Raw genomic sequence first — 14,927 nt, 5'->3', positions numbered from 1 at the left:
TCTGTTATCGCGGAAAGTTCTAGCGGACAGCGCTGCTGTAGAATAATTCTTCCATGGGAAGAAAATTCTTACGAAACAGATGATTCAAATTTGTAGTGTGTATGTGTGTGAGGTACAAATTGCCCCGTGGTGCCCAGCATTTCATTTCTTTGTTTTTCTACGTTCAGTCCAATCTGGCCGTAGCAGTCCCCACTCACTAAAAGCTAGATATCTGATGTCAGCCACCTCGAAGTTTGCTGTAGGTCAATTCTTGAGGGCCCTCCTTTTCCTGTAGGCTCTCTCAGGACTCCTGGGTGCCTGGTCTGATCATTGGTGTTACTATTGCTTTTTGTTCCAAAGTCTGTTGTTGCCCAGCCTTGGACCTTCTTTTCTTCCAATTTCTTCAGTCCACCTCTTCATATCAATTAACTACCCCCTACATTTTACAGCAGTGATATTCAAGGGTTGGGGAAGAGGAAGCCACTCTTCCTCTCCCTCATTGAGATTGATGGGAGAATGTTACCTAGGGGGTGGAAAAAAGGCTGAAAACCATATTACGTGAGTACACAGTAACAACCACCCTAGACCTTGATTCATGTGCACCTACGTACGCCGCTCTCGCCTAGTTTGCAGACCCTCCTGGACACTTTGCAAGAAGGCTCTGCGGTCACTGGACCCTCCATCCCCTGGCCCTCCCAGCAGCATTGGGCCTCCAGGCGCTCAGGCCTTGCCACATGGGTGAACTGACACAAATCAAGATGGTGTCAGTACCATAGTGATCCCTTTTTCTTGTTGGCTTTTTTAGCACATGATTCTGGTTGGCTTGATGGAGAAGGAACACAGTCTCCCAGCTTGCACCTTTCCCCACAGCTCAGCACAGCCATATGCAGTGTGTGCTCTTGTTTTCTGTCTGGTCTTACTATTAATTAAGGATATGACTGTGTTTGCAGACAGTTTATCAGAGAAAGCTTCCTGTTCACTCTCTGAAACCTGGCTAGTGAATCTCCTTTTCTAGAAAAGTGTCCTCCCATCTTCAACTCCCAATCAGAGAATTAATCTCTGACTTCTTAATGGCTGCCTCTAACTTGTATTTGTTCGTGTAGAACTTAACACACGATATTGCAGTTTATTTATGCTTGTTCCCTATACTTGAACGGTTATTAAGCCTAGATGATTGTAAGAGTAACTTGGGTGCTTTAAAATATATTTTTAATTACTTTAAATTATTGAATCTTCCAAATAGCATAAAAGATCTGAGAACAGCATAACAAACACTAGTGTACCTGTCATGTAGATTTATCAGATTTTTAATATATGTCATTATAATTCAGGCTTTTCTTTTAAAAGAAAAATGTGGCTGGGTGCAGTGGCTCATGCCTATAATCCCAGCACTTTGGGAGGCTGAGTCTGGTGGATCACTTGATGCCAGCAGTTTGAGACCAGCCTGGCCAACATGGTGAAACCCCATCTCTACTAAAAATACACAGAAAAAATTAGCCGGGCATGGTGGGGTGCCTGTAGTCCCTGTAGCTACTTGGGAGGCTGAGGCATGAGAATTACTTGAACCCAGGAGGCTGAGGTTGCGTGAGCTAAGATCTCACCATTCTACTCCAGCTTTGGTGACGGAGTGAGACTCCGTCCCCCGCCAAAAAAAGAAAAATGTATTACAGATAGAGTCAAAGACTTTGCCTCATCCCATTACTCTCTCTTGGCCCAGAGGTCATCACTATCCTCAAATTGGCATATATCCTTTCTGTCCGTTTTTAATCTTTTGCTACCGATGTGCATTTATATTCCTTGCATAGGATTTTAAAGTGTACATAGATGCTATCAAATGGCCTATACTTCTGCAGCTGGCTTTTTTCATTTACCTTTATAATTTTGAGTTCCGTCCCATTTATAATTTTGAGTTCTATCCACGTTGCCACATATAGATATAGTTTATTTTAGTTGCTGCAGAATATCCTATTGTATGAATATATTACGCTTTGCTCATTCATCTCTTAACAGGATATTTAGATTATTACCATGACTAGCCACACTGCAGTGAAAATTTTTGTGCATAATAGCAGGACTTTCTCTATAATAATACTCTTGAAGTAGAATTGCTGATCAAAGGATTTGCACGTTTTCAACCTGAGTAGATATTGCCAACTTCTTTATAAAATGGTCTTGCCCATTTATGCTTTCATTAGTGGTTTATGAGAGCGTCTGTTTCTCTACCTTTCTTCCAGCGTTTGGAATTTAGGGTTTTTAATTTGTTTCTCCAAGGTGCAAGATGGTGACTTGCTGTGTCTTGTTTTGTTTTTTTTTGTTTGTTTGTTTTTGAGACAGAGTCTCGCTCTGTCACCCAGGCTGGAGTGCGGTGGTGCGATCTCAGCTCACTGCAACCCCCGCCTCTTGGGTTCAAGCAGTTCTCTGCCTTAGTCACCTGAGTAGCTGGGATTACAGGCTTGTGTTCCCATGCCTGGCTAATTTTTGTATTTTTAGTAGAGACAGAGTTTAACCATGTTGGTCAGGCTGGTCTTGAACTCCTGACCTCGTGATCCACCCACCTCCCCTCCCAAAGTGCTGAGATTACAGGCATGAGCCACCACGCCCAGCCTGCTGTGGTTTTAATTTGCCTGCCCCTGATGACTGGTCAGGGGAGTGGTGGCCTGTGCCCAGGCTTGTTCCCTCATCCCCTGCCGAGGTAGATAATGGATGGGGAATCCCAAGGCCATTCATGACAGGCAATTAAGAGGCAGTTGTTCTACTGTTGGCATGGCATGAATGTCCAGGCCCCAGCTGTGGACTGTAGGACTGGGTGATAAGGTCTCATTCTGCTGGAGATCAGAATATTTCCCAATTGTGTGGATTCTGGTGCCCCCATGGCTCAGCATATAGAAGGCAGTGCGCCTCAGCCGTGTGCTTCTCCTCCCTGGAGGGTGTCTCATTCTGTGATGCTGGGACCACTCATCCAGGGTATGCCGCTGTGAGAAGATAAGCAAAACAGTGGGGAGCCACTTTCTAGGCTCCACTTCCAGTGGAGGTATGGGAGAGTGATGGTTCAGAAGGCAGGTTCTTGAACCAAACAGTCTGAGGCCAGGTCCTGGCTGCGTGACCTTAGGCCAGTTACAGAGCTGCTCTGCCTCAGTGTGTTCGTTACTTGTAAAAGGAGGGTAAGGTTAATAGGCTCATGGCATTCTTGGGGAGAGTAGACAAGATCATGAATGCAGGGTGCTTAGCCCATGCTGGCATTTCAGGAGCATTCACCACATGCTTACCAATCCATGCTGAGACTAGGGTTGAGGGCTGGGAGTGTCAATTTCTCTCAAATCTCCAGGGCCTAGCCCAGTGCTGGCACTGACTGGGAACTCAATAAATGCTTGTTGAATGAATGAATGAGTTTCTACTTAGTGACTTCTTGGTTGTGCTTTGGTTTGTACAGCAGACAATGTAAAGCTTTTGCATTTTACTCTAAGAGCAGTGAGAATGTTAAATTTTTTTTAAATGTTAAATTTTTGTGAGTACAGAGTAGGTGCATATTTACGGGGTACATGAGATGTTTTGCTACAGGCATGCAATGTTTCATAGTCACATCATGGAGAATGGGGTATCCATTCCCTCAAGCATTTATCCTTTGTGTTGTAAACGATCCAATTATACTCTTTTAGTTATTTTAAAATGCACAATGAGGATATTTTAAACCAGGGACGACTGTGATCCTGTTTGTTGTCTTAAAACAGAGATGAGGACTCTTGATCCTCCTGAAAATGTCAATCCTGACATTTCTGGTCACCAATCATGAACTTGAAATTAGACTTTTGTGACTCCTCATTTTCACATTTTCACTTTAAAATAATTATTTGCATTTTTTCCCCCTCCTTGAAATGTTCTTCCCTCTGTCTTCTTGGTGTTTTTGAAGTGCATTTAAATAGTCTTTTTCCTTTATTGTTGATTGTAAAATCCTCACGATTTTGGAGTTTGAACTTGAGCTTGTCTCCAAGGTCGAGGGGTATTCTCTCTCATGACCTAGGACATAAGCGCAGGGTCAGTGCTAAGTGAGATTCTGGAAGCAGAGTCTTCAGAATTCCAGGTATATTTTAGTTCTGCTGCTAGTTCAAATGGCTCATCTCAGTCTCATTTTGCCTCTACAGAAAGTACCTTTTTCTTCCTAAATTTTGGGTTGAAGAGGGTATGCCCACCCTCTGGGGCCATCATCAGGACTAAGTGGCTGATGATCATTTTCCATATGTTGGTTCCACACTGACTTCAAAAGGGTATGAACAGCTTGCGTCTGGGAGGTTCATTAAGTTTCCTGGGCTCTCTGGACCACCTCCAGTTTAATGAGTTCGCACAGTGGACTAAAGAGCCTCAAAGATTATGATATAGAAACGCCCTTTCTCTAAGTATATTTAGGGGAGGACACACTGACTGTTCCCTTTTCTGTTTAAATGTGTTTTATTTGCGAGATGGAAGAGGAAAGCAGAATGAAAAGAAATTAAAATCTCTGTAGACTTGAGCTATTTGCATACTTAGGACACCATGACAAGGACATTTAGTGGATTCAGAACCCAACGTGGGTGGGGAACAAAACAGAGAGTAAAAAGACTGGCTTTGCAAAATAAATAACAGTGTCATTTGGAAATGGTGATCTGAGTGAAGATATGGAAATAATGTGGTAAGTACTAAACCAGAAGTAGACATACCAGAAGAAGACATAATCAAAACAACACAGAGATCAGAAGTACAGAGATGTAGATGTTAATGGGAGAACAAAATAGAGTTATATGGTGACAGTCAGTCACAGCTGTGGAGGGAGGAAGGCCAGGCGACAAGGATGATGGATTTAAATGCCATTGGATTAAATTTTTAATTACAGTCCACTTGCATTGCCTGAGATTTTGGGATGAATGTATTTGTGTCTGTGCGTGTATATGAAACCAACCAACAGTCCCATAGTTAGTTTTTTTGGGTAAATATAGAAATTGACCCTTCTGATCTTAAAGCTTGAAACTTACATTTTTTAAGTATGAGTTCCTTCCTCAGGAAATGATCTTCAGGTCTCTTAAAAAAAAAGAAAGTATCAAAGAACTGAAATTCGCCAGATCACCACATTCCCACAGTTAGATGTCAGAACCCCTCATTCATCACGATTGCTTCCTTGCCCCTCCCAGTTCTGTTTTTTTTTTTTTTTTTTTTTTTAAACACATTGTTACATTTCTTCCCTAAAACCTCTAGTTTTAGTTATTCAGGGAGATTGATTTGAGACTGAGTCTCCTCAGCTTTAGCACCCGATGAAAGCCTTCTTCCTTGGCAATAATCATCATCTCAGTCATTGGCTTTCTTTGCAGAAAGCAGCAGGACCTAGACCCAACTTGTGGTATTTCCGTAATATATATACCCACATATAAACATTGCTGTTCTTCGTCCTAGGAAGAACTTCAACATTGGCCATAAGAAGTCTCCACAGTGTATGTGCTTACCATCTATTTTTAAATGACCTGTTCGGTATTATTGTCACTGTCATTATTACGGTCTTACTTTTACCCACCTCGTGTAATGGTGAAACCATTTATTTAGTAAATGCAATATCAGAAAGGGTATATATATTAGGAGACCCACTTCCACAAAGGGACTGGGAACTCTTTTTCAGGAATAGCCTCATATAACCTGGCAAGTACTGTGGAATTCTAGGCACATCTTCTTGTAAACTGTTACTTGAATTCAAAACCAAATTCCATTCCTTTCTACATACAGTGAGTCCCTGGGATCTTTGGTGGGGAATCTACAACAGCAGCCTTCTAATCCGTAAGGCCAAGCCAAGGACTGTTTCCCTTTTTCTTCCTTTAGTTCGGAGGCTCATGCTGTCCCTAAGGTAAAGCCCGAAGACTTTGCACTCTTTCCTCCTACCAGGCATTTGATGTTTCCTGACCCCGTATGGTCCCGGAGACCCCAGGGTCACCATGATGGAAGTCTTCCTGCGGGGACTGGGCCTGCTGGGTTTCTCTTTGTTCCCTTTCCAGTGCAGCTGTCTTGGACTTTTCCAAATTCAGCTGCTGCTAGAGCTCTTCTGCTTTCCCCAGGAGGGCCAGGGCCAGTTTCTGAACAGAGCTGCTGCAGAAGATCTCTCTCCTGGATCAGGGTGGATCATGTGCTTGAGCAGACTGTGGAAGTCTTCTGAGAGCTCCTGAGGAATGTCTGGGAGGTTACTCTCATGGTTATGGTGCCGTGCAGCACTGTTGATGGGTAATGTCCGTGCTCCTTCAGCTGTTGCAGTGATTAATCCCAAGGCAAATAGGTCTACTTTGGGAAGGTACTAATCATCTTCTTGCAAAATCTCATTTGCCAGGAAGCAACTATCTCCTTCTTCCACTTTGAGTTTGCTTAGTGATGTCACATGACCTAGGTCACCAATTTTTTATATCACATGGGCAGAGAGAAACTAATCAGCTTCATTTTCAACTTCTGTGACTCCAGAGGAGTCACTTCGCATCTTGTGACAAAGGAAGGTCTGAGTAGGTTTGATGTCCGGGTGCACCATGCCAGAGTTCAAGGGAAATCTGTAGAAGGATGTCCTTGAGTGTTGGCTCTTGGAAATGATTGGTAGACTTAGTGTTTTCAGATATAGCAGCCTGCAAGCTCCTGCCATTGCAGTACTCATTCTGAATGATCATATGGTCATCTTCTGCCCGTGAGGAGTAGTATTGTACCAGGTGGGGTGATGTCAAAACACTGCATGAGCATAAACTTCCCTCAAAGTCAACTTCTCAGGTGAAATCCTGCAGAAGTTTTCATAGAGTGCTTTACTGCATAAACACTTCTCTCCAGGCTTTTAATGCACTTGTAGACCATACCAAATTCTCCAACCCCAATTTTTTCTACCTCTGAACATTCTTTTTTATAGCAGGAAGCCATGTTGATTTCTCATAGAACGCATGTCTCAGCAGGCAGCCCTTGTTCTTCCTTGCCTTCCTCTGGACCAACTTCCTCAAGATCATCTCGAATTTTCCTCTTGACACTGGATTGAAGGAATAATTTTCTGTAGGACTTTGGAGTGAAGGGATTAGTATTGACCAGAGCCAGTGAGGTAATCTCATCCTTGGGAGGAGTAGATATGAGCGTCAAATGCTTAGAGCCTCTGGAGGGAAACTTTGCCATTGGAAAAATAACCTCTGTCTCAGCAGGCTTTTGGGAGTAGAGGGACTGGCACCATGTGGCAGCTTGTTCTTGTTGCCTGGTTGGCCTGGGGTCTCAGGACATTTGAGAAGGTGTGACCCTGGAGTCCTCAAAATCTGATCTGAATTTTCTTTGTCTTTTTCCCCGAGGTGTGCTGAGTTCATGCATGTTACTGAGAGGAGCCCTGGGCAATGTAAGCATTGTCTCTGAATCCTGCACTTCACTCTTCTCTGGGGTCTGGCTCTGGGCCTCCCTGCTTCCTTGTGCTTTCTTTTGCCCTTCATTCGGAGTCTCTTCTTCACAACAGGAAAAGCTTAATTTCTGCCTCAGTTCTTTGTTAATATTTCTGTCATCCATCTCAGCCAAAGAGCTTTATAACATAGGCAAGATCTATTGCAAGAGAACACCGTGATTCTGCAGAAAGAGGAGAAAATTATTTAACCTGGCAGGTTTCACAACTCTAGCCTGCCTTTCCCTCCACCAGCTAACAGCTAGCTGTTTCAGATGGTTAAATTCCACACGTGCGGCCTCGTCATTTGGTAACTGGCAGATGGGACTCTGTCGTCTACAGATCTGTTTACGAACAGTCCTTTCCTAAGTGCGTATGGTGTGCGTACCAAGTCCCCGGCTCAGAGTCACGATTTTATACACAGGTTCCAGCCGTGGAATCCACATGCCTTAGACTGGGGGACACTTCCCCCTCAGGACGCCGAAGCTCAGAGAGAGGAAAGAAATCCCTAATATTCCAGATGCAGCCAGGATTTGAACCCAAGCCTCTGTCTTCTCAGTCGAGGTCCTTCTCAATTCATGTCCATGGAGGCTTCTCTGCTCACGTCGGTGTGAACCCCAAGGGGCTTCCCCTGGAAACTCATAATAGAATCTTTGAACAGCTGCCCGAGAACAGATTTCAGATTTTTAGCCATTTTCCTCTTTTAATGGAAGCTCTGACTGGCTAGTTGGTTAATGGGTCCCAGGTTCTCCCAAGTCACTTAACTTCCTAATTTTCAAGCATTATCCACGGAGAAAATCCACTCTGCAGAAGCTTATGACTTAATAAGCTCAGTCAAAGTCAATCTGAAGTTGCGGGCAGCAGCTTTGATCATTGTGATAGGCGTTTTGGTTTCCACCGAGCAGGGAATGGGAAAAAGCTTTGCCCATGATTTATTAATCACTTCCTTGGCTGAGCCGTCTCGCCTGACTCTCCCGGGAAGCCCCAGTGTTGAGGTTGCTCAGGATTCAACCTCAGTACGGGCTTTAGGTGTCCATAAGCCCTGTGTTGCCTTGTTTCTGGAAGGCTTTGCTGAGCTGGAATGCAGCCAGATGTTGGAACCAGGGGTGCGCACCTTGAGCAAACTCCTCTCTGCTTTCAAGCAGCCCTAGGGGCCCCTTATTGGCAGAACCAGCTCCTCCAGGGAAGAGGCGTGTGGGACCCACGTGCGTGCATGGAGTTTTTTTCAGAGATCCACCGATAAAATATTTACATCAGTGACTTGGTACCAAGTCCTGCTTTGTTTATTTTAAAGTCTTAATACGGCATTAGCCATGAGGATACCGGCTTGTTTGCTTTTGGTTTCTTGCTTGTGGTTTTTGTTTTTATGAGGAGCAAAGAAGCTAGGCCTGATCTGGGAAAGTAGCCTGCTGTGTATTAGCCACACACTGGAACAGAAAAACGGTTCTGTGTGGAGTGCTTGCTGTGTGCCCCGGGTACTGTCCTTAGTGCTTTTAGGTCATTATTTCTTTAATCCTCTCACAATCATCCAGGTAAGTGTCGCAGGTTAAATTGTGTCCCCTGAAAAGATGCACTGAAGCCCTAAACCCTGGTACTTGTGAATGCAATCCAGTTGGCAAATGGCGTCTTGACATATGTAATTCGTTAAGACACACTTCTGTTGGACTGGGGTGGGTCCTCATTCCCATGACTGGTGTCTTTGTAGTAAGAGGGGGCACACGGTCACTCACAGAGGGAAGATGGCCTTGTGAAGACAGAGGCAGACATTGGAGCATGTAGGTGCAAGGCCAAGGTGCGGAATGCCAAGGATTGCCAACAACCTCCAGAAGCCAGGCAAGGAAGGATTCCGCCCTGGAGTTTTCAGAGGAAGCATGGCCCTGCCAGCACCTTGAACTCCTAGCCTCTAGAATTGTGAAATAACATATTTTTGTTGTTTTAAGCCACTCAGTTCCTGGTGATTAATTATAGCAGCCCTTGGAATTAGTATAGTTAGAATTACCTAGAAGAATATTAACCCCATTTTAAAGATGAGTACATCAAGGCTCAGAGGTGTTAAGCATCTTGCCCCAGGTCACTCAGTTCATAAGTGGAGACAGACAAATCAGGTCTTGCATAATGCTGCTGCCAAGCCCATGCATTCGTTTTCACTGTGGAGCCAGCAAGGTGGTAACTTTCTAATGCTGGATATCTAGGACAACTTAATGAGCAGTTTAGTCTCAAAGGGAGGTCGCCCAGTCGCGGTTTAGATCTGCTTCTAATCCTGGATTCGAAGATTCCGTGATTGACTCTGGGGGAACCTTTACTTTTACAGAGAGGATACAGGCCTGGTATTTTCTGTCCAGGGGATCTAAATGTGATGCCATCTCTCCCTGCTCTTCAGCTAGGCCTGTGGGTCATCAAGGACACAGCCCGTTCTGCAGAGAGTTTAGACAGTTTGCCCAAAGTCCATCTGTAGCTGGAAGAAGCATGACTGGAAGGGAGATAATGAAAGGGTGCCATTTCTTCCTGATCTCTCTAATTCTGCCTGTATCCTTACCCCCATCTGAACTCCCACCCCTCCCTACACTTCCTCTCCATTTGGGAGAGAGAGTAGTAGGCAGGGGTCATGTTTTGGAAAGGGTATTATTTCAAGGATATTGGAACCCCTGTGAAAGATTTTATTGAGGGGAGTGACATGACCTGTTGGACACTGTGATGGGCTGACTTGCGTCCCCAAAACTCATATGTTGATCCCTGACCCTCAGTACTTCAGAAGGCGACTGTATTTGGAGACAGGATCTTTAAAGAGGTAATGAAGTCACTTGTTAGGTAGGCTGTTAGGATAGGCTCTAGCCCAGTTTGACCTATGTCCTTGTAAGAAGAGGAGTTTTAGACACACAGAGAAACACCAGGCATACACATGCACAGAGGAAGGACCATGTGCAGACACAGTGAGAAGGTGGCCATCTGCAAACCGAGGAGACTTCTTGAGAAGCCACACCTACTGACTCCTTGAACTTGGACTTCCAGCCTCCAGAACTATGTCTGTCGTTCCAACCCCTCAGTCAGTGGCGTCATGTGATGGCAGTCCCAGGGAACTATTACAGAACCAAAAAGATGAATTGAGCCTCAGGGCGGGGAATGGATGGGGGAGTGATATTGTGGGTATTCAGAATAGCTGGGAACTCACAGGAAAGAGAGGAAGGTGGTGTGGACCAGGGAGATCTACAGAGGTGGGAGGAAGGGGACAGATTACAGAACTGTGTAGGAGCCTTAAAACTGATTATTGGGGTGGGGAAGGTGTGGGGGAAAGAATCTAGGAAGATCCCAGTATTCTGTCTGAATGGATGGTGGCTCCATTCACTGGTTTATGGGAACACCGAAGGAGCTGCCATTGTGGGAGAGGAGTCCCAGTTGTCAGTAAGATGTCCTCTAGCAACTGATTTTTGTATCTGGAGCTCAAACAAGAGATCTGGGCAGGGATGGAGATTTCGAAAGCACTGGCATCTAGATGACCACTCAGCTGTGGGTACCAGTGAGGAGAAGGAGATGAGAACTTGTTAAGCACAAAACTCTGTGAAACCCCAGAGTTTCACAGAAACCCCAGTTTTGCAGAAGCCAGCTCTTAAGGGAAGGCACCACCGTAGGAGAATAAGAAGGGGAATCACCAGACCACTGTGCTGAGAAACTGAGGGAAAGACTGCTTTAGGATGGCAGTTCAAGACACGGACCAGGGTAGAGACAAAGATTTAGGAGTTATCAGCATGGAGATGTTGGGGGCGTTCATCAGTGAGAATCTTAAACGGGGAAGAGCAGAGGACCAGAGAAACCACAATAGCTTAAACTTTTTTTTTTAATCATTTGTTTTCGAATTGGTAATAGATATAATGGTATAAAATTTGAAAGAGAATTTCTCACCCCTCAGCCTCACTGCACAGTTTACCAGTTCTCCAGGCCAGAGGAAACCAGCCCTCAGATTCTTGTGTGCTGCTTCAGAGGTAGCTGTTTACATGCAAGAATGTATGTATGTAGGTATGTCTGAACAGATAGATAGTCTGAATTTAATTTCTTTGCAGAAACTGTAGCATACCATGCATCCTGTTCTGCAAATTATATGTATTTATTGATTTGAATTTTATTGTTTGAAAAAGAAGTGCAACCATGTGGTTCAACATTTAAAAGGTATAAAAGAGGCCAGGTGTGGTGGCTCATGCCTGTAATCCTAGCACTTTGGGAGGCTGAGTCAGATGGACTGCCTGAGCTCAGGAGTTCAAAACCAGCCTGGGGAACATGGTGAAACCCCGTCTCTACTGAAAATACAAAAAATTAGCCAGGCGTGGCGGTGTGCGCCTGTAATCCCAGCTACTTGAGAGGCTGAGACAGGAGAATCACTTGAACCCAGGAGGTGGAGGTTGCAGTGGGCCGAGATTGCACCATTGCACTCCAGCCTGGGCAACAGAGTGAGACTCTGTCTCAAAAAAAAAATTGAAAATAAATAAATAAATAAATAAATAAATAAATAAATAAATAAAAGAGCACATAAAAGCTGTCCTTTTGACCTGACCCCAGCCGCCCTGGTCTCCTCCCTGAACGCACCTCAGTTTTGTTTTGTTTTGATTATTGTTGTTGGTGTTTACTTAATATATTTCAGAGATCTCTCTTTCTGAATGGAAAGAGATTCCTTGTTCTGTGTGTATGGTTCATGGTGTTCTGTTACATGGATGCACTATAAATTATTTCATTATAAGCTCCTATTGGTAGACAGGTTGATTCACATCTTTGTTGTGACAAACAATGTTACATTGGATAGTCTTATACATATGTCATTCTAAATACCTGTAGAAATGGAATTGTTGAGTTGAAGAGTCAAGTGCATTTGTAGGTTTGTTTTTTTTTCCTTTTTTGAGATGGAGTCTTACTTTGTCTCCCAGGCTGGAGTGCAGTGGTGTGTGGCGTGATCTCCGCTCACTGCAACCTCAGCCTCCTGGGTTCAAGCTATTCTTCTGCCTTAGCCTCCTGAGTAGCTGGGACTGCAGGTGCATGCCACCACACCTGGCTAATTTTTGTATTTTTTTTTTTTTTTTAGTAGAAATGAGGTTTCACCATGTTGCCCAGGCTGGTCTCCAACTCCTGACCTTAGACGATATGCCCACCTCGGCCTTCCAGAGTGCTGGGATTACAGGTGTGAGTTACCACGCCCAGCCACATTTGTAGCTTTTATAGTTACTGCCTTGATGTCCTCTAGAAAGGCTGCACCACTATACTCCCCACCTAAATGAGGATGCCATTTTCCCCATTGCATTTCAATCAAGTGTGTTATCACACATTTTGATCCTGGTCAGTGTTTCATTGTGTTTCTCACTCTTATAATGAGGAAACATCTTTCCACAAGTATAAGAACCATGTGTAGTTTCATTTCTGTAAACTGTTTATATCCTTTGCTTTTTTTTTTCCTATTGAGTAATCCTTTTCTTATTGATTTGTAGGAACTACTTATATATTATAGAAATTAGCCCTCTGTGATACAAGTTGCAGATATATTTTCTCTGTTAATCAGATTTATTAATCTTTTCTTTCATAGTTTTTGGACTTTCACTTAGGAAGGCCTTGCTCACTCCAAAATTACATATTAAAAGCATGTTTTCTCTTTTGATGTATTTTTCATATTTAAATCTTCCCTCAACCTGGAATTTATGTTGATATCATGTGAGAGTGAGGGATCCAGCTTTTTTTTTTTTCCCAGGGGCTACCCAGTTGTTCTCATCATTTGTTGAATAATCATTGTTGCTCACTGACTTGACCTCTGTTCATTTTCTGTTGCTGTGTAACAATACTATCACAAACTCCATGTTTTAATACAGTACACACTTATTATGTCACAGTTTCTGTGGGCCAGGAGCCTGGAATATAGCTTAACTGGACTCTCTGAAAGCCTGGAATCAAAGTGTCAGCTAAAGCTGCAGTCTTATCTGAGACTCGACTGGGGAAGGACTCAATTCTAAGCTCATGAGGTTATTAGCAAAATTTATTTCCTTGCAGACAGCCAGATTAAAGGCCTCATTTTCTTGCTGGCTGTTGACTGGAGGCCAGTCTCAGTTTCTTGTCATGTCGGTCCCCCATATAGCCTCTTGTTTCATCAAGTCAGCAAGAAAGAGAAGGACTCCAGCATGTTGGAAGCCGTAATACGCACATCTGATCACCTTCCATTTATGGATTAGAAGGAAGTTACAAGTCCTGTCCAAATTCAGGGGAAGAGGATCACACAAGGGCACGATGCCAAAAGGTGAAGACCATGGTGGGACCTTAAGAGTCCACCTGCCATCCTAGGTTTATTTTACTTTAAATTTCTATGTGTATATATCTGCTTCTATGACCCCACCAACTTTTAAGGAGTGAAGCCAGCTGCAAGAAGTAAATGCAACGGGGCTGAGCTCATCTTTCCCGATTCCCTGCTTAGGTGTGGAGCCTAACTCTGTCCAGTTGTGGACTTCATTTCATAAGACCCTTTGGCAGCTCTTCACTGGTTGAACTTGATACACATGTTGCCTGCTGACTTCATGTCCACACTCCATGTCTCCAGGCTGTGATAACCTAGGAACTGCTTGGGTATAGGAGAAGCTTACTACCTGTTTCCATACATTTGGCCCTGAAATTCTGTATTTTATTAGGGATTATGTTCATATTGTTAAATATTACTTTTCTGGCCACACCACTGCCTCTTGGTGAAATCAAGTGTGTCGTTGGAACTTGAAAATGTTATCCTAGTAGAATGCAGTAATAGCAAAGCTGTAGAGTGTTTGAGATGCTGATGGATTAGTGCCAGCCTCTCTCCCTGAAGAACGAGAGTATGCAGAACAGGCATCTGGAAGAAGGATGGAAATTCTGGCAGCTATGTTCTCTGCATTTGTGTTTTCCCCACATTTCCTGAAGTCAATTTTGTTACCTACAATTCCTGGCCAAAATAATGCTTCCATTTCCTTTCCCAAAAGTCATTATAGATTGATTGATCTGTAGGGGGTAGAGAACTCAGATTCTAATTAAAAGATGATGGGTTAAAGGAAGTTAAAAAACAAAAAGCAGTAACAGTATAGGCACTGGAGTGCAGCTGGTATAATCTTTGGCACTGAGCTTTATAGGACAGAGAGATATAGGATGATGCCGTGATTTATGAGAGAAGGCTGGAGAATGGAACCTTCAAATGGGCTGAGCCAGAGAGCTGGCCAGGAAGAGGAGGGAGCACTAGAGTTTTTTTTTTTTTTGTTTCTTTGCTTGTTTTTTTTTTTTTTTGTTTTTTTCTTTTTAGTGGAAGGGTGTGAAGTCAAAAAGTTGTCGGTTGTGTTTTGATGTGCCGATGGTGGTAGAGACTTCTGAGAGCAGGTGAGTAGAGCATTGCGTGTCCAGGCTCAGGAGAATGTTCATATAGAAGATACCTTGGGCAGGCTGGGGAATCAGTTGAAGAGAGGGACCCTTTTTGATATCAGGTAAGGGGAGTTGGGCTGGTGAGGAGTGGAGGGGTCTCATTTTCCTAGGAGTGTAGGGTGCTGAAAGGAAGGATAGGGCCTAGTTCCTGAAGCAGAAA

The 14,927-nt window shown here is 43.8% G+C and overlaps 1 protein-coding gene and 1 pseudogene across 2 annotated transcripts in view; one reads left to right on the top strand and one right to left on the bottom strand.

The window, feature by feature from the left end:
* The window catches only part of LDLRAD3 (low density lipoprotein receptor class A domain containing 3), a 285,547-nt gene that overhangs the window by 13,932 nt on the left and 256,688 nt on the right, over window positions 1–14,927 (top strand). The window lies entirely within an intron of this gene.
* LOC114672282 (wee1-like protein kinase 2 pseudogene) lies at window positions 5,824–7,497 on the bottom strand (annotated as a pseudogene).

This window comes from Macaca mulatta, chromosome 14 (assembly GCF_049350105.2).
Source record: "Macaca mulatta isolate MMU2019108-1 chromosome 14, T2T-MMU8v2.0, whole genome shotgun sequence".
Classification (NCBI taxonomy): domain Eukaryota; kingdom Metazoa; phylum Chordata; class Mammalia; order Primates; family Cercopithecidae; genus Macaca; species Macaca mulatta.
This window is presented reverse-complemented; position numbering and strand designations above follow the sequence as displayed.